The following is a 20,892-nucleotide window of genomic DNA, read 5'->3' as shown; positions in this document are numbered from 1 at the left end:
TGGGCCAGGTTTTCCTACCTGGGCCCATCCCTCAGGATGGAAACTAACTACTGTGTCCAGACTCACCCACTGTGTGCCAGTTAAAAAACAGCCTCATAAAACTTTGCAGTCAATGACTTCGTAGGATAAATTCAAGTTAAAAGTATGAGATGGACGGTGAGGGAGAATTTCTGTATCTCTGTAGCCTATGGTAGGGAGAAGAGATGCTGTTGCGAATTTTTGAGCCAGAAAGAGAGATTTAGGTGAAAGGTGAAAAATGTCCTTGAGATCTTTTGAGAAGCAAAGTTGCATGTGAATCTAAGGTGAGATTGTTATTGTTGTTAGTAGTCAGGCTAGTAGTATTCGGTTCCTTGCAAAGGTGCATCTGACTTAATGAAATAACCCAGGATCCCAGCCCCCATAGCAGAGGCACGCGTAGTGGCTATAGCTATACGCCCTTGTGCTGAGGACTTATTCTTTCTGAACCTCAGTTTCCTCATCTGCCAAATGAGGCTTTGTGGAGATAATATCTTTGCTCATTTATAAGCTCTCAGGGTGGTGTCAAGAATGCCAGTTAGTGGACAGTGAACGTGAAAGTGTTTTAAGAACTGTAATGCATCCTACAGACAATTCGGTCTTCCTTGCCAGTTGGGTGGGAGCCATAGACATGGAACCTCTTGCCCGGTGTTGGTGGACAGCAAAGATTGGGATCAGTGAGGGAATAGCAGGTCAGAAATAAGGCAAGTGGTGTGACACGGAGCCAGAGAAGACTGGGGAGGTAGAATACAAAGCCAAGTGCTTTAGGGAGCCAGCAGAGCCGGCGCACAGGGAAGTTTGAAGGAGAGGAATTTCCTGAGTGGAGAGGAATTTCCTGAGCTAGAGCGCAGGGGCTACTGCCTTCTTTTTGTTTGCCACTTGCTGTTGCTGCTCTAGCAGCTCAGACTGAAGCTATTTTGGAAGCAGTTAATAGCAGTTAAAAGAAGAGTGGAACGAAGGTGAGGGATTATTCTTATAAGGTCTGGCAGGATTTAGGGACCAGGGAAAGGGTACAAGGCCAGTATCAGCTAGCCCAAGGTAAACCCAATTCAAAGGAGAGTGGTAAGTGGCCTAGGTGAGCAGCAAAGGCAGGCTGCATTTGGACACTGTGATGATTAACTCTATGTGTCAACTTGGCTAGGCCGTGGTGCCCAGTTGTTTGGTCAAACACTAATCTGGATGTTGCTGTGAAAATCTTTTTTTATACGTGATTAACATTTAAATCAGTTGACTTTGAGTAAAGCAAATTGCCCTCCATGATGTGGGTGGGCCTCATCCAATCAGTTGAAGGCCTTAGGATGAAAGACCGAGATTTCCCAAAGAAGGAGGAATTTGGCTTCAAGACTGTAACATAGAAACCCTTCCTGAGTTTCCAGCCTGCCTGGCCTGCCCCCGCAGATTTTGAACTCAAGACCGCAGCATGAATTCTTACCTGAATTTCTTACCTGTCAGCCTGCACTACGAACTTCAGGCTTGTTAACCCCTACAGCTATGTGAAACAAGTCCTTCAAATACTGCCCTGCTCTCCCTCTCTCCATATATATATATGTGTGTGCATGTGTGTGTGTATTTATATATACATGTATATGTGTATATATGTATTTATATGTGTATATTTATATATTATCGGTATGTGTATATACACATCTGTATCTATCTATCCTATTGGTCTGTTTCTCTGGAGAACCCTGACTGAGACAGACACATAAAGATGGCAGTGTAGTTTAGGGCAGAGACAGTTGCAGGATCATTGAGAGCCTTAAGTGTGTGGTCATTGTGAGTTCTTTTACTGAAGTTGTCAGTCAGTCACAAAGTATTAATTGAGTTTTTGCTCTGTCTACCAAGTGAGTATCTATTGTGCCACAGAAGCTGGTTGGTACAACCTCTATCGATGCAGATCCCTGAGAGGTCAACCCAGAGCCTCAGCGGAAGGCTCTCACTTTTACACCAGAGAAGTTTTACTCCCCTGGGAGAACATTGAAGGCTGGGTGTCCTCCACCAGGGGTTGGGGATCTGACTAGAGAGGGCTTCCAGCTCTTTCCGGCTGATAATGGGGTCAAGAAGGACTTCTGAGAGTCCTCTCACTCGGGCTTAATAGAGTCAACGCCATCGAAAGTGACTGCTCGTTTGGTCTAGCTCCTTATTGTACAGATGGGCCCTGGAGAGGAGAAGCCGCTTCTCCAGGCCACACAGCAAGTTGGTGGTGCAGCCAGGCTGATCGTTCAGATGGCCAGACAATAAGTAAGGAAGAAAAGAAAGGAGAAGGAAATAGAAGTCTGAATTCCCCTTGTGGTTTTACTATAGGTCATTTGTTGAGTAATTGTCCCAAAGTTAGGAAACATTCCTATTTTTCCCAGCTGGATCACAAGGAAGGAAAAGAGAAGAGTCTGAAAAGTAAAGTAAAAGAAAATTTAAAAACATATTTATAAGGGCCCTCACTGCTAAATCACAGAGTTGAAGATGATCAGCGTAAGTGAGTTTCATTGGAGAGCTAATTAGCTTTCCTAGGGAATTCTCTAATGGCAAGAAAGCCACAGCACTGTCCAGCCACCTTACCACCTTGACCAAAGAGTATTTGCCCTTGTTGAAATAAAGGCGCACTTGGATTGCTGTTCACCAGATCTCCCTGTTTCTCCCCATATTTGCTGAGGAATTTAGTTGTCTGCCATGAGCATACTAAATGGAATTGATCAATGAAAATGCCACATGTGTTCATTTGTTTTAACTTGACTCTGATAGCTCCATCCATTAAACCTACAATGAAGTTGTAACTCTTTGAAAAAATATAAATTAAAAAACATCCTGGCAGTTCAGAGTTCGGGATGAATCAGTAAAGGTAACTCTCTTTCCTTTGCAGTCAGTATTGCCGCTTTGTGCCCGTGTTTTCCATTTAGGATTTGTTAGTGTAAATCCTCCTCATACATCACTGAAAGCGTTAAGATTTATATAGCAGAACATAGTCTGCATTAGGCCTTTAGGAGAAAGTGGATGACCTAACAGGGTTTTCTACCTTTAATTTGTACTGTTCTTTGTGGGAGGACATTTTAAAATAAACTCTCGTATTTGGGAACGTAGTGTCCTGCAAATGGCATATATCATTACCAATATGGGATGTTTTACTGCACTTTCCATGGAGTCCCTGGGCTCCTTACTGAGATGCATCCTCATGGCAAAGCATCTTTTGTGGGCAGGAGGAGGACATTAACTTCTGATCCGCTCCTTCCCTGTTTGGAGCACAGCCCAGCTTTGATCAGCTCCTTAAAGAGCCTTCTGTTTACACCCTCTCATAGGTCTGCGGACAGTATTTGCCAAGTACATTGGAATCTTGGCCAACAGGTGCCACTGGGGCGGGGAAGGTATTCATCAGCTCCTTCCTTTGGTAGCTTTCCTTCTAGTTTTCCTCTTTTGAGGTAGTGAAAACTGCTCCAGGCTGCTTCTGTGATCTCTGTATTCTCCCCCTTTTATTTCTTTTCTTTTTATATCCTTTTCTCCCTTCTCATATACCAACTGATGGGACAATTGAGTGACTTTCATCCATTCATTCAAGCATTTACTGGGTTCTACTTCATGCAAAGCGCCGTACAATAGTCTGAGGTTTTAGTTATTCTCTTCTGTCTTGTTCCTTCTTAAATTATAAATGTAATACATATTCATAGTAAAAATGCAAACAGTACAAAAGGATATGAAGTGAAGAGCCCCTTCACGTCCCTAGTCTCACTCCTTAGGCATAATCATCAGTAACAATTTCTTGCGTATCCTTCCAGAACTTTTCTATGCATACAAAAGTGTATGTATGTATACATTGATGCAACTATATACATATAGGTTCATACATACACATATATGCTTTTTCAGGAAACACTGGCTAGAGCTAGAAACAGTTTTGTAAATTCACTTCTACGTATATATATCTTGGCACGCTTTCCACGTCAGTACATGCAGTCCTGCTGATTCCCTTTAAGGCTGCATGGTTAAACGTGACTTTAGGAAAGCCTGAGGTTTTGATGAGTTTTCTATAGAGGGCACTAAAGATGGCCAATTTTTTGAATGTATAAACTCAATTTTCATTCACTGTCCTCAGGTTTCTTTTACCTTTTCTGTATATTGAGGGTGTTACCCAGCTATGCATTCCAGCACTTGAAGGATTCCAACGGCTTGCAGATGCTTCAGGGAAATCAAAATTAGCTTGATCGGTTTCCCTACCTGCACACCATTTATCCACTCTGGCCTTGGACCACTTTCAAGGGAGCTGCCAATCCAGCCTCCAGGGCTTGTCTCAACCTTGATGACAGTTTCTTTCCTCCTTTTCGTAAGAGTTTCTCCTTCAGCTTCAGCCTATATTTTCTGGTCCAGCCTCATTGACTATAAAGTTCTTGCTTATTTGGACATGTTCTGTCCTTACTAGTTTTCACTTGGCCGTGTACAATTTGAGTCCTCCCTCAAGGAACTGCTAATTCTAGCACACCCTTATTTGAACACTTATTGTACATCAGACTTGTACGTGGCATTTCCTTTAATCCTCCCAACAAACTCATGAGGGATGTGCAATAATTATTCCCAAATGATAGATGAGGCACAGAAAAGTTAAGGACATTGTCCAAGGTCACACAGCTAGTAGGTGGAAGAGCTGGTATTTGAACCCAGGTTCATCTGACCCTAGAAGCTGTGCTTTTAACCAGCACATGTACTGTCTCCCTAAGTCAGCAAGTACTTCTTGGCTAGCCAGTCATTACAGAGCAACCCTAGTTTATCTGTGAGCCTGTGCTTCTCTAAGGACAGGCCACAACATCCACTTCCTGAGTATGTGCTGCATGCTAGGCTCTGTGCAAGAGGGTGGCGCTGAATTCTCGCATGCTGGAATAGCATATTCTTGGGAGCTAAACCATGGAGGGGATCTTGGGTGGGAGGAAGCACTTCCTGCTTACAATTCAAGCTGGAAAGGGATTCCCACATTACGAAGCCCCACAGTCCTTCCTGTGTAATACTGTTAGAAGACCTCAGGCAGAATCAGCAGCTATTGGGCATTTTTGTTTAATCTCTTCATGTTCCACCTCAGTTAAAGACACAGGCTTACAACCTCTACTTTGACCAAAACCACCAATCTACAAGAGGGAAGTGGTCTTTAATTTTATTTTCCAGATCAGAGTTCTCCACTTTCCCTACCAATGCTGCCTTCCCTGGGTGTTGCCTCTTGGAATTCAGATTGATCTGAATGAGGTGTCCAAGATAAAGTACATGGTAACTAGCAGATGATTTCTATTCTGGTCTCTCTCTCTCTCTCTCTTTTTTTCTTTTGTCTCCAGTCCTGATTCTCCAACTGCCTTGCCTTCTTGTTTTGGGGATTCAGAATCTGGACGTCATGGCCCAGTCACTGAATTGGGAATTTCTAAGTCCCTTGGAGTCCAAAAGAAAGACCATTCTAGATGTCAGGTAAATGCCTTTCATTTCTTAACTGTCTGATAGAAATTGAATAGTTGGAAGAGTATTTACTTATTTATTTTCAGGTTTTCAGTCTTATTTACTTACTTATTTTCAGGTTTTCAGTTTTATTTTATTCCAAGCATGGGAAAATAAACCTGAAAATCTGGAAAGGGAAACGTCGAACCAATAGCAGTTGCCCTGGAATTGTGGGACTTTCGCAATAATAAATGTCTAGATGATGTGTTTATTCCAGTCCCAATCCAATTCAATTCAACAAATACTTGTCGAATACCTGCTGTGAAAAAGATAAAGAATGACTAAGACATGGCTCTCACCCTCCAGGAGTTCACAGTCTAACAGGGAAGTCAACATGTACACTGTTCATTCTCATACAAGGAAGATAATAATAAAGGTATATACAGAAGTTTAAACAAGGTGCTGTGGGAGTATTGGAGGAGTGAAAAATTAAATTTAATTAGGGAATCTGGAAATACTATGTTTGAAAGAAGATTTTGAGCTTGGTTTTAAAGGGTTGATGAGACTATTACAGGAAGACATTTTAATGGCACTTTAAAAAAGATAGTTTAGGCTGAGGAACCACACAGCCTTCAGGTGTGAAAACCTAGGGGAATGGCGATCGGTCTGGAAATACAACTGGAGAGGTAAGTCTGACCGTTTATGGACTTGCTCTGCAGACAAAAGAAGCCTTGGATTACCACCCTTCCCTAAACAAAGAGGAATCTCTTCCGTATCATCACAGTCTCTGTGTGCTTCTCAGTGGCCTCTTTGTACAGACGGATGCCTTCCAGTTACATTCGTATTCATTTGATGAAGATTCTCTATATGGGAAATACTTGACTTTATAATACACAACACATGCGATTGATTTAAACAGCTCCAATGTATCAATAATGCATTTAATTTATTTCTCTCCCCAACAGTGTATGTAGCTATATGTACTTTGATTATATTGACTAAGGTTACAATCCACGTTGATATAACCTGAGAGTAGTTGTTCATGATCTGGGTGGTATTGCGTTTGAAATTTATCCTACCCTGTCATTGGTTCCACTCACTTTGAGTTTATACTAAACCAGTTCTAGCTGTTACGTTAGGTTTCTCTTTTACTAGCTCTATTTATTGTCTTTCTCTGGTATTCCTATAAGAATGTCAGATGAAATTACATCAGATGCTTCTCTCTCTAAGATATGTTAACTTTGTTCCATCCTCTTTCACCATTCAGCTTGTCGTCCTATCATGAACAGGAGTTAGCTTTGTTTGGTATGATTTGTGTTTGAAGAATCCATATTGACTACTGTTTATCACTTGGGTTTCCCCTAGGTACTCATAAATGACTGCCTTAATAATTGTCCCCACCGCTTACCAGATATTGAAATTAAATTTATGGGTTTAATTCCCTGAGTTCCCTGGGGATTTTTTTTTTTAAAGAAAAAGGAACAAGGCAGTCTCATGACTCACAGCAACTCTTCCATAATAAACCGGTGTGATAAAGAAAAACATTTTGCAGGAAAACAAATTTTAGTTTTAGCCTTCCAAATGATTATTATAAAAACTAACAAAATACGAGTTTTTGGAAATACTAAAGCACATCCTGTGTCCTTGAAAACTATTTATTTATTGTGCTCACACGTATTTTTAAGGGCCATAACAGATGCCTAGGCAATTGGGAATTTGGTCTTTTTATATTCAAATTGTTGTATGCTTGGAAAATAGCCCAATAATGGCACTTTTTAAAAGGTTATTTTGTAAGTACTGTCCGTCAGACATATGCTAAAGTACTGTTTCAGGTTGCTGGGGCAACCTGCCTGCCACAATTGTGGTTACTATTTATGATTTAATGATAATGCATTGACCTGAAACCCGAGTCTTACCTTCACTGAATGCAGTGCAGGCGCACTGTAGGTAGGCTGTAGGTAGACCATAGCTACCTCTAAATCTCAGTGAATGACTAGCAAGGGATTGATGCACATGTGTTAGCAAACAGTAGGATCCCTTGAAAGGGATGGATGTGTAGAACATTGGACAACACCAAGAGCTCTGGTAGAGCTTAGATTTCTATACTTCCCCAGCTAAGACTCTGTTAACTGAAGCTAGGAATATGTGGAATGACTAGTTTACATCAGTCTTGGTAGAGAAGTAATCAATTTTCTCCGACGAAAGCAGCTTGGACCCAGTAAATGAACAACATGCTGATGCTATAGTCCCTTTTCTTAGTGTTCCATTGAAAAGTGGTAAGGCACATTTCTTTTCCGAGCCAGTACCAGCCCCTTTCCAATGGCTTGGTCTAGAGGCAAATGATGTTCAAGGGCACTTTTTTTGTGTAATCTTTTTCAATAGGTGTGACAGGTATTCCGAAATTTGTATCACAGTGCCTTATGCTTTGGTGCCTGTTAAAACTATAATGCATAGGTTTTTGTTGTTTTTACTTGTTTGTGTGAATGTTTTCATTTCAAAGACTGCCATCCAGGGCTGTGCAGCAACTGAGTGATGAGAAAATACCCCACTATGCGATCCTGGCGTGCGCTAATATTTAGGGTGAGAGAACATGCTTAAATCGTCTTACCAATTTGACAGGAATGATTTCAAATCTGGCACACTGTGGCCTCACTCCTCGCCAGTGTGCCCCTGGAAGAGCAAGCCATGGTGAGCTCCTCAGAGTTTGTTAATGGGAGGAAAGCCTTGGGTTTAGGGAGAAAGTATTTGGATAGCATTTTAAGAAGCCCTTCCATTTTTAGTAGAGTAGAAAAATCTACCTCTGAGTCTGCACTACGGTCTTTTCTCTGGATGAGTACAATGACTGTCTCTCTCACATTTTTCTGATATTTATTCTGCAAATCAGCTACATGAGTCCCTGCCACTCTCCTGAATAAGCTTCCAGGCATTACCTACATGTTGTGTTCCTGTGGAGGGATGGCAGTAATCTCAGCTAAGATAAACCGGAGCTTCTGTGGATAAAGCGTAAAGGCAGTGAAGTGTGTGCTGTAAGATTTAACACCTCTACAGGTAATTTTTTTGGAGCGGGGATCTGGCATTTAATCAAATCCAGAGGCATTATGTAAATTTAATCACCTTGTAACACACTGGTAATTTTATTATCTCCTTTTCATTTGACAGTGCTTAGATGCAAGTTGAGCTTGGAATTCCAGAGGTAGAGCATTGCTGATTGGAGGCATATTAAGAGAAAAGTACTGTGGAAATGAGATAAAACCTTTATTCTTGCTATTGACTGTTGTCTTCGTATGTGTACAGGTATCCGACAAAGGGTTTTTAGAATAAAGTGTGCCTGTTTAAAGTTGTCCACCTTTCTTAAAGCCCCCAGTGAATTGCAATGAGACTGTTTTGAATGGACTATGTTAAATCTATTTCTGTCAAATGGAAAACCTTCACACAAATGCGATGTGATTCAAACTCTCCCTAATACGGGGGCCGCCTTTATACTTGTGTAGCCCATTTGGCTTGGCCTCTGCTTACTAGAATCATGCCTAGTGTTAGATTATTCATGCCATAAGGTCTATTTAAAATTGAAGACAGTATTTACATTCGTCAACACCAGTTTTGATAGGTTTTTAAAAGGTGCAATGGGGTCGATGATCTTGGATAGACAAATTATCCATCACCACATCACTGTTCATATTATGAGACCGAGGAAGAAAAAATCTGGTTAAGTTGAATTTCCCAAAAGGCACTTGGGCTTTTTGATCTATGATTCACACTAATGATTGTGTCTAATGAAAGTAATGAAGCTAAATACTTTATCTGTGATTTAAAGAATGAAATTAGAAAGGAGGCAAGAGGGAAGGCATGATAACCTGTTGAACTGACCTTGCTAAGGCAGGAGAAATGGCATTTTGGGTACATTTTCTTTCTTTGACTTCTCTGTTTTACTTTCCCCGTTCTCCTTCATCTCTTAACCTGAAAGAAACTCTTGAGAACATCTCTTCTCCTGAAGACAAAGATTCTATGAGCTCACCCATCCATATATTGGAACATGGAAGCCCCTGGTCAGCCAGGAAGTCTTTCCTTTAATCACCTGATGTCTCTCCTGCTGTATCTCGCAGGCATGAAAGCCAACAACTTGGGCAAATGCCCCTAATTTGGGTTCAGTTTAGATGACCGGGTTTCTCCTACCTAGAGTGCTACTTACTTCAGTGAAAACTCTTCTTCTTTCTAAAAACCCTTACTAGCTCTATGAATCATAACATGTCCTCAGTATGGGAAATCAAAATGGTATAATCTGAGATTAAGATTGAAGTGCCTTACTATCCAGTTTCCCATCAATCTTATTATTTTTTCTCTGTTTATCACTGATGCCTCAGTTTTTTCATCCTAAAATGGCGATAATGATCACTACCTAAATTGTGATTGGTATAAGGAATCAGTGAGACACTGGATGTGAAAGTATCCAGCACTAGGTCTGGCCTAGAGCACATGCTCAGTGAGGGCAGGTTGAATTAGAATGATCTTATGGTTAGGAGGATAAAGAGTTGACTTTTGAAAGATCTTTATATATTAAATACAAGTCCTTTGTCAGATATGTGGTTGGAAAATATTTCCTCCCAGCCTGTGGCTCGTCTTTTCATTCTCTTAACAGTGTCTTTCACAGAGCAAAACTTTAAAATTTTGAAGTCCAGTTTATCATGCTTTTGGCATCATATCTAAGAACTCTTTACCTAACCCAAGGTCATGAAGAGTTTCTTCTATGTTCTTTTTTTCTAAAAGTTTTATAGCTTTATTTTCTACATTTGGATCAATTATCCACCTTGAGTTAATTTTTGTGTAAAGTGTGAAGTTTAGGTCAAGGTTATATTTTTGCATATGGGTGTAAAATTGTTTCAGCACCATTTGTTGAAAATACTTTTTTCCCATTGAATTGCTTTTGCAACTTTGTCAAAAATCAATTGGCCATATTTATGTGAGTCTATTTCTGGACTCTCTGTCTGTTCCATTGAGCTATGGCTCCTTCCCTTTGCCAGTACCACACTGTCTTGATTAGTGTGGATTTACAGTAAGTCTAGAAGTCAGATAGTGTTATTCTTTCAATTTATTCTTCTTTTTCAAAATTATTTTAGCTCTTTTAGTTCCTTTGCTTTTCAAATAAATTTTACTTATCTAAAAAAATGTTATGTTGGAATATTGACTGGAATTGCATTAAATTTATAGATCAGTTTGGCATGAATTAACATTTTTACTATGTTGTTTCTTTAAATCCATTAACACAGTATAGCTATCTGTATATTTAGATCTTTTAAAAATTTCTTCTATCAGTGTTTTATGGTTTTTAGCATACAGAGTCTTTGCATATTCTGTTAGATTTACACATAAGTATATTTCATTTTGTTCGAGCTACAGTAAATGGTGTGTGTGTGTATATTTTTAAATTTTAGTTTCCAGTGGTAACATTGGGAGCATATAGAAATATGATTGATTTTTGTATGTTGACCTTATATCCTACCACCTTAGTAAGCTCACTTATTATTTCTAGAAAATTTTTTGGTCAATTCCTTGGGATTTTCTGTCTAGACGGTTATGTTCCCTGCAAATAGAATTTTATTTATTTCCAATATTTATGCTTCTTGTTTATTTTTCTTGCTTTGTTGCATTGGCTAAGACTTCCAGTGTGATGTTGAATTGGTGGCAAGAGACAATGTTTTGCATTGTTCCAGGTCATAAGGAGAAAACATTCAGTCTTTTTACCATGAAGTATGATGTTATCTGTAGATTTTTTGGAGACACTTTATTAGGTTGAGGAACTTTTCTTCTATTCCTATTTATATTTATAAATTTATATTTATATTAATTTATAATTTATATTTATATTATTTATAAATTTATATTTATATTACTAATATATATTGACTTTTTTCCAAATGCTTTTGCTGCATTGATTGATATACAGGCATATCTCATTTTATTGCTCTTTGCTTTACTGTGCTTTGCAGATATTGCATTTTTTTTACAAACTGAAGATTTGTGGCAATCCTGCACTGAGCATGTCTATCAGTGCCATTTTTCCAACAGCACTTGGGACGCTTGTGTCTCTGTGTCACATTTTGGCAATTTTTGTGATATTTCAATCTTTTTCTTTATTATTATATTTTTTATGATGATCTGTGATCAGTGATTGATGTTATTATTATAAAAAGATTAGAACTCGCTGAAGGTTCAGATGATGGTTAGTATTTTTTAGCAATAAAGTATTTTTAAATTAAGGTATGTACATTTTTTTAAACATAATGCTATTGCACACTTAATAGACTACAGTATAGTATAAATACCACTTTTATATGCACTGGGAAACCAAACAAGTCATGTGACTTGCTTTACTGTGATATTTGCTTTATTGCAGTGGTCTGGAACCAAACCCACAATATCTCCAAGGTGTGCCTCTAATCATGTAGTTTTTCTTCTTTAGACTGCTAATATGGTGGATTACATTGACTGATTTTTCTGTTATTGAACCAACCTTGTAATTTTGTGATAAACCCCACTTGATTGTGGTGTATTATTTCTTTATATATTGCTAGGTTTGATATGATAATATTTGTTGAGGATGTCTATGTCTATATTCATGAGGGATATTGGTCTGTAGCTTGCTTTTTTGGAACTGTTTTTGTCTGATTTTGGTATCAGTATTAGGCTTGCCTCATTAAATCAGTTGGGAAACATTTCCTCCTTTTCTATTTTTTGGAAGATTGTATAGAACTGGTGTTATTTCTGCTTTAAATTTTGTATAGAATTTGCTAGTGAAATCATCTGAGCCTGAAGATTTCTTTTTCAGAAGGTTTCAACTACAGATTCAATTTCTTTAATGATAATAGGACTGTTTATTTCATCTTGGGTGAGTTTTGGAAGTTTGTGGTATTTAAGGACTCATTGCTGTTTTGATCTTTACAATAATTCTGTGACATAGGCAAGACGGATAGTCTTAAATCACTGCTCAGAACAGTTCCTGGCACATAGTAGAAGCTTTGTTAATTTTAGTAGGATGAATTTGTTAAATGAACTCCATTTTACAAATGTGGAAACTAAGGTTCAGATTGGTGAAAGCACTTGTTGAAAATTATTTAGCTCATAAGTCACACTGTTAGGACTCAAACCCAAAAATAAAAAATAGCTTTTGAAGAAGAAAGAAAAAACGAGGAGGGAGCTAATTCAGCATCTATTTTGTGCCAGACATTGCTGGATACTTTTATTTAACTTGTCTCATTTAAATTCTGACAGCAATCCTGTGATATAGGTGTTGCTATCTCCATTTTAAAGACAATGGAAATAAGGCTCTGCATTAGTCAGGGTCCTAACAGGAAATATGGCACACTTCAGTCAGGATAGTTTGAGAAGGGTTTACTAAAGCGACTATTTACAAGACATAGGCAGGGTGTAGGGAAGCCATAAGGGCTAGCGAAATACCCTATGGCTAGTATAGTGGGGCTGTTACTCCACCACTATCACCCAGGCCCAAAGGCATGAAGGAGAGGAGAGGCTAGAAAGAGTGTCTGGAAGGAGAGACCTCTAGAGCAGGTAGCCTTCGGATGAGCAGTGGTATTTGGTCAAGGGACATAGCTAACTCCCCACAGGGTGACTTCAGAGGCAGGAAGCTAGGAGGAAACTACACTCTTCTCCCAATCTTTGATCAATGGCCAGAGTTCCTTTCTGACCAAATCCAACCAGAAGCCAGGGACCAGTCAAACCTGTTGATATAATCCATACCAGTTTCCTGGGGAGGAAAGCAGGACAGAGAGTGAATCCAGAGGACAAAGATGTTAAGTAACTTGTCCAGGGTCACACGGCAACCTGGTAAGAGGCAGATTTAGGATTCAAATTCCAGAGCTCTGGTTCTTGACACTGCGCTTGTCCATCTTCCCCAGGGGACTGACTTTCAGGACCAAAGTGGCAGAAAGGGCCTGTGATTAGTCCCCCAGTGTGTATATTTTCTCATTTTATTTCTCTTTGCCCTGTAATGTAAATACAGATACTTTGGTATTATAAAGCACCATTAGGGTACCAGAGAGAGGTTAGAAAGAGAACGCTAGGAGGTGGAAGGAGTTTTGCCTGAGTGAGGAACCAAGAAAGGCGATGGAAGTTAAGGGAAAGACTCTAAGAACTGGACTATGAGCAGGCCAGAAGCAAGCAAATTAGGCTACAAATATTAAGTGAGTGTTTGCTATGCTAGCTACAGAAGGTGACAGAGGCTAAAATGTTCTAAAAAGAATCAAGGTTGAGCAGAGTTCCCTGTGCTATACAGTAGGTCCTTGTTGGTTATCTATTTTAAATATAGCAATAGATACATATATATGTATAACTGAATCACTTTGCTGTACACCTGAAACTAACACAATGTTGTTAATCAACTATACTCCAATATAAATAAAAATAAAAAAATAATATTTTTAATTTAAAAAAAGAATCAAGGTTGAATGAAAAGGAAAGAAACCCTTTGAGGAGCTTATGTCATGCTAGGGGCTAGAGGTGAGAGAATTTGTATATTCTGACTCTGGAATTCAGCTGAAAAGCTGTGGACCCAGGCTAAGATGGCTGCCTGGAGCAGCCTCAGGGTTCCTTGCTAAGAGCCTAACCTGCTGGTGGGTAAAATAGGTAAGAAAATAAGTTGCTGAGAAAGGTGGCCTCCATGACTTAGCTGGTACCTGCACTTTGCTTAGATGTATATAACCTGTACCTTAAAACCCCTCACATTGGACAAGGCAGGCCAACATGCAACCAGCAGGTACTGAGGTAAGGCTGTGGGCTCTGAGAGAGAGAGAGGAATGAGAGCCTCTCTTTAAAACTGAGTGTTTGACCTCCCTGCTTCCTTACTGTGATCTCTGTAATGACGGCCTCAGGCAGTGATACACAGTCTGGTCTCCTCCTCTCAGCTACTGTTGGGTCAGTCTCTCCATTCATGGTTTTCTGAGGGGCTCTGGTAGCCTGGGAGCTGGTTTGAGCAAGACCATCTTGACCACCAACCCTTGCAGTATCTGGCTCAGTAGTTCTCAACCTTGACTGAACATAAGAATCACAGCAGGTGGAGGGGGAGAGGGGACATGGACATCTTCAGAGTCACATGAGCAGCACAATTATACAGGGCCCCATGCTCAGAAGGGGGCTCCATGCCGTGGGTTTAATGCCTTGCGGTTGCCATTTGAAATTCTTAATAATTTGATTTTTGAACCTGTGTTTTGTAAGTAAAGTCCAGTGGGACAGTAGAGAAGGTACTGGGGGCTTAGAAGCTCAATTCACATATGGTTCCACCTCCCATTACCTCCCCATATCTTCAAGATGGGTTCTTGACTGCCACTCCCTTCGTTCCAGGTGCCCGAGTCTCCCTTACCCTCCCCCACCCGCATCCATGTCCATCCATCTCCAGCGGGAGCCTCGATGTGGGGAGGGTCAAGTCAGGTGCATGCACCCTGCAGCCCCTCAAGGTGGAGCATGGCAGTGACCATCCTTGCACTTGGTTCACAGCACCACGCACATTCAGTGGGGGTGAATCTCTTGCCCATCCCTGATCCAGATACCTAGTGCATCCTTGTGAGGGGGTGGTAATACCCTTGAGAGGTGCCTATATGCTGTCGGATGGGGTGGCAGGCATCTGCCTCAGGAAGGGAGATGCCTGGGTCAACTTCCCTGCCCTCTGATAAGGCACAGCATGTCAGGCCAGCAGCTAGAAGAAGGATGAAACCAAACAGTTGTCAGGCCCGAGCACACACATGTGACACAAGTCATGGGGTAGGGTTCTCAGGTGCCTGTAAGGGTCTACACTTGCCTCATGAGTGCCTTCCCATGCCCTAGAGAGTGTCCTTTGGGCCTACTCCACATGTAGGTGACCCTCTCTTCCTCCATTATAACTAACTTTCTTGAGTCTGGCTTTGTGTTCATCTCTTCTGGCCAGCTCAAGTCACCTTCCAGGGCTGGGGCATGCAGTACAAATTGTGCAATTTTGGTGATTCTGCATATGAATTAAATGCTCTGGTATTTTTATTTAAAACTGGTATTGTACAATGTAAAGATGAACGGTAAGATACATGTTAATAATTGAGATTTTTACTTTTTCTTGACTTAGAATAATATTGAGTAGCAAATAGAAAATATCATGACAAGTTGAATGAAAGCCTGCAGAAGAAAGGAAAAATCTGTACATTGTAGTACCTTAGTGACACTTTTACCCCGCTTTTTGAACAAGGAGCCCCACGTTTGCATTTTTCACTGGGCCCCACAAATGATGTATTTGATCTTGCCTGGGTGTATATTTAAAACATGGAGGGAAGGCTGGAATAAACTCTGTGGTACTGGATTAGAATCAGAGATATCCATATAAAAATGTAAGCTTATCTATATCCATATATAAATATATACATGTAAAGGTAAGTAGATTCAGGCATTAATATTTATATGTGTGTATACATGGATTATTTTACATGCCTGTGTTCCCTCGCTCTCTCTACTGGCAGGGCCTAAAAGCAGCAACATTCAAATAGAATTGAGCTTACCTAGAACCACATCTTGTTTTCTAAATACCATTCTCAAAAAAAAGAACTAGGCCTAGTAATAATTTTAGAGGGCAAGATATTTGCATAGCTTCAAATTGTCACCCCCAAAATATTTAATAATTGCTCTGGTGGTTTCAACATGTGTCCACAAACTCTTTGATACTCCTCCCTACAGGTGGTGGAGATTAATTCCCTTCCATTGAGTGTGGGCTGGACCTAGTAATTCAGTTCTAATAAAGTATGGAAAGGGACAGATAGTAGTTTTACTATTTACTATTTATATTTTCTAGTTAATATATAAGTAAGTTGAAAGTGAAAGCAGAAAAAGATATGCTATGCAAATATTATTCAAAGGAAAGTGGGAATGGCTATATTACTATCAGATAAAGTAGACTTCAGAGCAAAGAAAATTACTCCCTTGCTCTTTTTCCCGCCTTCTCTGGTTTTAACTGAGATTTTCTGTGATTCCATTTCATCTCCTCTCTTAGAATATCAATTATACTTTAAAACTTTTTAGTGGTTGTGCTAGAGTTTGCAATATACATTTTTAACTGAGTTCATCTTCAAATAACACTTTATTTTATTTTATTTTACATCTTTATTGGAGTATAATTGCTTTACAATGGTGTGTTAGTTTCTGCTTCATAACAAAGTGAATCAGTTATACATATACATATGTTCCCATATCTCTTCCCTCTTGCATCTCCCTCCCTCCCACCCTCCCTATCCCACCCCTCTAGGTGGTCACAAAGCACCGAGCTGATCTCTCTGTGCTATGCGGCTGCTTCCCACTAGCTATCTATTTTACATTTGGTAGTGTATATATGTCCATGCCACTCTCTCGCTTTGTCCCAGCTTACCCTTCCCCCTCCCCATCCATGCAAATGGAAACCAAAAGAAAGCTGGAGTAGCAATTCTCATATCAGACAAAATAGACTTTAAAATAAAGACTATTAGAAGAGACAAAGAAGGACACTACATAATGATCAAGGGATCGATCCAAGAAGAAGATATAGCAATTGTAAATATTTATGCACCCAACATAGGAGCACCTCAATACATAAGGCAAATACTAACAGATGTAAAAGGGGAAATCGACAGTAACACATTCATAGTAGGGGACTTTAACACCCCACTTTCACCAAGGGACAGATCATCCAAAATGAAAATAAATAAGGAAACACAACCTTTAAATGATACATTAAACAAGAGGAACTTAATTGATATTTATAGGACATTCCATCCAAAAACAACAGAATACACATTTATCTCAAGTGCTCATGGAACATTCTCCAGGGTAGATCATATCTTGGGTCACAAATCAAGCCTTGGTAAATTTAAGAAAATTGAAATTTTATCAAGTATCTTTTCCGACCACAATGGTATGAGACTAGATATCAATTACAGGAAAAGATCTGTAAAAAATACAAACACATGGAGGCTAAACAATACACTACTTAATAACGAAGTGATCACTGAAGAAATCAAAGAGGAAATCAAAAAATACCTAGAAACAAATGACAATGGAGACACGACGACCCAAAACCTATGGGATGCAGCAAAAGCAGTTCTAAGAGGGAAGGTTATAGCAATACAATCCTACCTTAAGAAACAGGAAACATCTCGAATAAACAACCTAACCTTGCACCTAAAGCAATTAGAGAAAGAAGAAGAAAAAACCCCAAAGGTAGCAGAAGGAAAGAAATCATAAAAATCAGATCAGAAATAAATGAAACAGAAACAAAGAAAACAACAGCAAAGATCAATAAAACTAAAAGCTGGTTCTTTGAGAAGATAAACAAAACTAATAAACCATTAGCCAGACTCATCAAGAAAAAAAGGGAGAAGACTCAAATCAATAGAATTAGAAATGAAAAAGGAGAAGTAACAACTGACGCTGCAGAAGTACAAAAGATTATGAGAGATTACTACAAGCAACTCTATGCCAATAAAATGGACAACCTGGAAGAAATGGACAAATTTTTAGAAATGCACAACCTGCCAAGACTGAATCAGGAAGAAATAGAAAATATGAACAGACCAATCACAAGCACTGAAATTGAGACTGTGATTAAAAATCTTCCAACAAACAAAAGCCCAGGACCAGATGGCTTCGCAGGCAAATTCTATCAAAGATTTAGAGAAGAGCTAACACCTGTCCTTCTCAAACTCTTCCAAAATATAGCAGAGGGAGGGACACTCCCAAACTCATTCTACGAGGCCACCATCACCTTGATACCAAAACCAGACAAGGATGTCACAAAGAAAGAAAACTATAGGCCAATATCACTGATGAACATAGATGCAAAAATCCTCAACAAAATACTAGGAAACAGAATCCAACAGCACATTAAAAGGATCATACACCATGATCAAGTGGGGTTTATTCCAGGAATGCAAAGATTCTTCAATATATGCAAATCAATCAATGTGATACACCATATTAACAAACTGAATGAGAAAAACCATATGATCATCTCAATAGATGCAGAGAAAACTTTCAACAAAATTCAACACCCATTTATGATAAAAACCCTGCAGAAAGTAGGCCTAGAGGGAACTTTTCTCAACATAATAAAGGCCATATATGACAAACCCACAGCCAACATTGTCCTCAACGGTGAAAAACTGAAAGCATTTCCACTAAGATCAGGAACAAGACAAGGTTGCCCACTCTCGCCACTCTTATTCAACATAGTTTTGGAAGTTTTAGCCACAGCAATCAGAGAAGAAAAGGAAATAAAAGGAATCCAAATCGGAAAAGAAGTAAAGCTGTCACTGTTTGCAGATGACACGATACTATACATAGAGAATCCTAAAGATGCTACCAGAAAACTACTAGAGCTAATCAGTGAATTTGGTAAAGTGGCAGGATACAAAATTAATGCACAGAAATCTCTGGCATTCCTATATACTAATGATGAAAAATCTGAAAGTGAAATCAAGAAAACACTCCCATTTACCATTGCAACAAAAAGAATAAAATATCTAGGAATAAACCTACCTAAGGAGACAAAAGACCTGTATGCAGAAAATTATAAGACACTGATGAAAGAAATTAAAGATGATACAAATAGATGGAGAGAGATACCATGTTCTTGGATTGGAAGAATCAACATTGCGAAAATGACTCTACTACCCAAAGCAATCTACAGATTCAATGCAATCCCTATCAAATAACACTTTAAATGTAGTGCAGGTACCTTATAACAGAGTATTATTAAATCTTCCTTTCCATCTCTTGTGACATTGTTGTAATTTACTTCACTTATTCATATGCTATAATCAATCAGTATATTGTTACTATTTTTACTTTAAACAGTTATCTTTAAACCAATTAAGAATCAGAAAAATAAAAGATTTTACCATACCTTCATTTATTCCTTCTCTGACACTCTTCCTTTATGAAGATCCAAGTTTCTGACCTCTATCATCATTTTCCTTCCCCTTGAAGAACTTCTTTTAACATTTTGTGCAGGACAAGTCTTCTTTTATTTCCCTCCATTTTTGTTTTTTTTCTGAGAAAGACTTCGTTTCATTTCTATAGGATAATTTTGCCAGATATAGAATCTGGATTGGTGTTTTTATTCTTTCAACACTTTAAATATTTCATTCCAGTCTCTTCTTGTTTGCATGGTTTCTGACAAGAAGTCTGATATAATTCTTATGCTTGTTCCCTTGTAAGGTGTTCCCCCTACTCTGTCTTCCTTAAAGATGTTGTCTTTGTATGTGGTTTTCTAAAGTTGGCTAGAGGGAGGCTGGAGCGGGAGGAATGCCATTCCCCAGTTAGGATAAGGTGTGGCAAAGTCTTTTTCCTTGTAGAGTTATGGAGAAGGCTCTAGGCATACTTCACAATGATTTTTCTTTCCCTCCCCCGCCAGATTCACAAGAGGATCTTATTCACATCTTTATTGTGAGAATTTGGTGGATTTCCTGAAATTTGGGGGGTGCCCCTGTGCCTTCAGTCCTCAGAAGTTTCTCACTCTTACAGTAGTCCACATTCTTCCTCCAGCAATTTGTCAAAATTACCAGTTTTGGTGTTCCTACCAGTTTATATTCCAGAGCCTTCTTTTCCAGGTAAGTAAATTACAGCTGTATCTCTCTGGATCTTCCTAAATCTTTAGATTTTGGGGTGGTGGTTTGCCCTGCAACCTCGGTTCTCTAATGGGTCCAAGAAAAGTCATTGATTTTTTTTGGTTTGCCCAGTTTTCTTGAAAGGATGGGAGTGATCACTTCCAAGTTCTTTTCAGAAGACTATTTCAAAATGTATATGAAAAGGCACAGGTCCTAGAATAGCTAAACAATTTTGGAAAAGAAGAAGGAAGTAGAAGGAATCAGTCTACCTGGTTTCAAGACCATTATATGGTTACATTAATCAAGACAGTGGGGTTTCGCAGAGGGATAAACACACACATCAGTGGAACAGAAAAGAGAACCCAGAAGTACACCCACACAAATATGTTCAACTGATTTTTGACAAAGTTGCAAAAACAAGTCAATGGAGGAAGGATAGCCTTTTTAATAAATGGTATGGGAGCAACTGAACATCCATAGGCAAAAAAAGAGAAACTTAACCTAAACTTCACACCTTATGCAGACACTATCCAAAAATGGACCATGTAAGTTTGCAAAATGTAAACTATAAATCTTTCAGAAAACAGACATAGGAGAAAATCTTTTGGATCTAGGGCCAGGCAAAGAGTTCTTAGACTTGACACCAAAAGCATGATCCATATAAAGAAAAAAAAAGGTAAATTGGAACTCACCAAAGTTAAACACTTCTGCTCTGTGAAAGACCCTCTTAAAGAGGATGAAAATACGAGCTATAGACTGGGACAGAATATCAGTAAGCCACATATTCGACAAAGAATAAAGAACTCTCAAAACTAAACAGAATAAAGAATAATCCAATTAGAAAATAAGCAAAAAATGGCAATGGGCATTTAACTGA

At 39.1% G+C, this 20,892-nt stretch overlaps 1 long non-coding RNA gene across 30 annotated transcripts in view; it reads left to right on the top strand.

Moving 5' to 3' along the window:
• Nucleotides 1-20,892, top strand: part of LOC109550584 (uncharacterized) — a 143,129-nt gene that overhangs the window by 64,944 nt on the left and 57,293 nt on the right. For 27 of the 30 annotated variants that reach the window (XR_012329351.1, XR_012329352.1, XR_012329350.1 and 24 more), the window contains 5 exons: nt 5,319-5,445; nt 7,913-8,100; nt 8,297-8,460; nt 8,572-8,706; nt 19,823-20,018. This is a non-coding gene — a long non-coding RNA (uncharacterized lncRNA). Of the gene's footprint in view, nt 1-5,154; nt 5,254-5,318; nt 5,446-7,912; nt 8,101-8,296; nt 8,461-8,571; nt 8,707-19,822; nt 20,019-20,892 lie in introns of all 30 variants that reach the window. The other 3 variants (XR_012329357.1, XR_012329338.1, XR_012329355.1) reach the window with 3 other exon arrangements.

This window comes from Tursiops truncatus, chromosome X (genome assembly GCF_011762595.2).
Source record: "Tursiops truncatus isolate mTurTru1 chromosome X, mTurTru1.mat.Y, whole genome shotgun sequence".
NCBI classification, from domain to species: Eukaryota; Metazoa; Chordata; class Mammalia; order Artiodactyla; family Delphinidae; genus Tursiops; species Tursiops truncatus.
Note: the sequence above shows the minus strand (reverse complement) of the source record. Positions and strands in the feature narration are given on the sequence as shown.